Source organism: Aplysia californica, unplaced genomic scaffold (genome assembly GCF_000002075.1).
Source record: "Aplysia californica isolate F4 #8 unplaced genomic scaffold, AplCal3.0 scaffold00487, whole genome shotgun sequence".
NCBI lineage: Eukaryota > Metazoa > Mollusca > Gastropoda > Aplysiida > Aplysiidae > Aplysia > Aplysia californica.
The window spans coordinates 271,418-273,943 of NW_004797757.1; the positions used below are offsets into that span (position 1 = coordinate 271,418).

Consider the following 2,526-nt stretch of genomic DNA (forward strand, 5'->3'; position numbering starts at 1 on the left):
CTGGAACCCCCTAATTGGTCAAACGCACGTCTATCTCCATTAAGAACAATCAGATATTTCAAAAACTATAATTTGCGACGGAAATGAAGTTGATATTCATGTTCAGCGTATGAATATTTAGTAAATGTTTAGTAAATAGTAAATATTTAGTAGAAAATGGGCAACTGGTAGCTAAGTATGGGGCGGGAGGGAAAGTTTTAAAAATACCACTGGCTATTCAATTTGCCGCAAACAAATCCAAATGACTTCATTTTTCAAGAAGATGGAGCACCATATCCTTGTCATCTCTACGTTCGAGCTTATCTGAATGATTGAAAACGTGACTCAACAGTTGACTGGCAGGAGGATTGCTAAAGACCTCGTTCTCTGCACTTGGCCAGCCAGATCCCCAGACCTCACTGTGAGTGACTTTTTCTTATGTGGTTATGTTAAAGATAAAGTTTATGTTCCACCGCTTTCAGCATATATCGATGATATTAAAGATCGAATAACAGCTACAATCAACACAGTGGACCGAGACATCCTGAGGCGCATTTGGCTGTCCCCGTGGTTTTATGCACCCCGAATAATATAGAACAATTCGATCACTTTTTGCATAATTTCAGATTATTTTCCTTTATCATTCTTTGTTGAAATTAACAGGATCGCATAATTTCAGATTATTTTCCTTTATCATTCTTTGTTGAAATTAACAGGATCGCATAATTTCATATTTTTGGGCTCAGTTTGCTTAATTTCAGAATTGTTTTTGCATAAAACCGAGGGGACAGATTTGGGAGGAATTCTCATGTCGGCTTGATGTTGTCCGTACTGCTGGTGGTGGCCGCATTGAACAACATGAAATAAAAACTTGAAGGTATGAACAACACATGTATCCAAACTGGAGTTTCTTTTGTTTTTCACTTTTGAAATATCGCGTGATGATTTTAGTGTATTCATTTTGAATCACCCTGTATGTACGTAGATCTATGTATGATATATATTATATATATACCATCACGTACATGTGTATATAGATCTATGTACATAAACATCCACTTACGATTCACAGCTCCAAGGAAAAGATATTCTCCGTTGTCCTCTCGACAAGAGATATCTCTACTTTCTGGGACTGTGGAATATCCGTGTGCTTTTATGCTCTACGTCCTGGATGAACTTACATCAGCTAGATCTAACTTCGTGCAGATCTATTTCCGTGCGACGGTGGTGATTATGTCACCCGACTTTGTTACTTTGAGGAAATTAAATTCGTACCCAAACCCCTACCCCCCCCTCTCTCTCTCTCTCTCTCTCTCTCTCTCTCTCTATCTATCTCTCTCTCTCTCAGTCAGTCATCCCCCCTCCTCTTCCAAACCTTTTCCTCTAGACCACCCGACCCACCCACCCACGAGTTCTCTCCTCCGCTTTCAAAACAATAGTTGTTTTGGAAGCCGGGAGCATCACCACCCCAAGTTACGTTACATAAAATCACTGAACCAAAGTGGGACACTTTATGCCCTGTTGTTATTGTTGTCGAGTCACTTGTTCTCTTTCGGTTGGGAGAAGAGGGGGGGGGGAGCTTTACTTTTTAAGTGAGGTGGGGGCAGGTGGGGGGGGGGGGTTTATTGTACCAACGTTCTTTTCGTAATACTTTGTTCAACGTTCTTTCCGTCCCACTTTTCACAAGCAAAAGAGTGCCAGCAGTTCCACTTGTGCAATGAAGTACGTGCATCTTTAAACTGATTTTTATAAATGTTAGGTTAGGCCTTTGCCAAAGTTTCAAATGAAGTATCTATCAAAAAAATATTCTAGAGTCGAAATGCACTCAGCTGTCTGGGCGATTTCAAAAGCATCCTTTTCCTAATATAAGTCCTCGAATTCCGAAACACCCTTTTTTTTAACATAAGTGTGACTTAACTTTTTATGGTATAGAGTGTAAAGAAGAAAAAAAAGTATGTAAACTATAATTGTTCGCTTTTAAGCACAAGGGGGCTATCCCGAAAACTGCTGTTTTGAGAAAATCGAAGGTAAAGTTTTTGGATCCTTATTCAGTTTCTTTAAAAGACAAGGAGTGTTTTCTCTATAACCAAACAAATATACACACCAATGTAACCAAATTTTTCCTATAGGTAGGTCAAGATTTAAGGAAACCTCCGAAATCTGGGTTAGCCTGCTTGTCCTTAAAAGCGACCAATTGTAAGCATTCCACGCCCCCGTGGACACATGTTATGGAGGCGGACTGCTTCGACTAACATGAAGTCAACCCGAGCTGAGTAGGATACACCATCCTGACAGACAGAAATACTCGATAGACAACCTACCCTCTCGAAAATCGAATTTCTGCGTGCCACATAGAAGAGATAAACGCTACATCTCAGAAACTTATTCTATACAAAAAAGTATAGTTTTTAAAGCGGTTGCAAAATTTAAGTTATATACCAATCCTAAAACCTTACACACATCTCAAACAATTGCATAGAAAATTGCGTGGAAAAGCATCTGAATATGAACCAAAACCAAAGAAAGATTCTCTTGCCTTTAACTGCT

General features: G+C 39.4%; 1 protein-coding gene across 1 annotated transcript in view; it reads right to left on the reverse strand.

Annotated features, from left to right (window-relative positions):
- LOC101858209 (ATP-dependent translocase ABCB1) overlaps window positions 1-1,229 on the reverse strand; it is a gene marked incomplete in the record, with an annotated part of 52,603 nt that extends 51,374 nt beyond the window's left edge. Inside the window, 1 exon segment of the mRNA XM_013086635.2 lies at window positions 1,043-1,229.
- Between the last annotated feature and the right edge of the window lie 1,297 nt (window positions 1,230-2,526).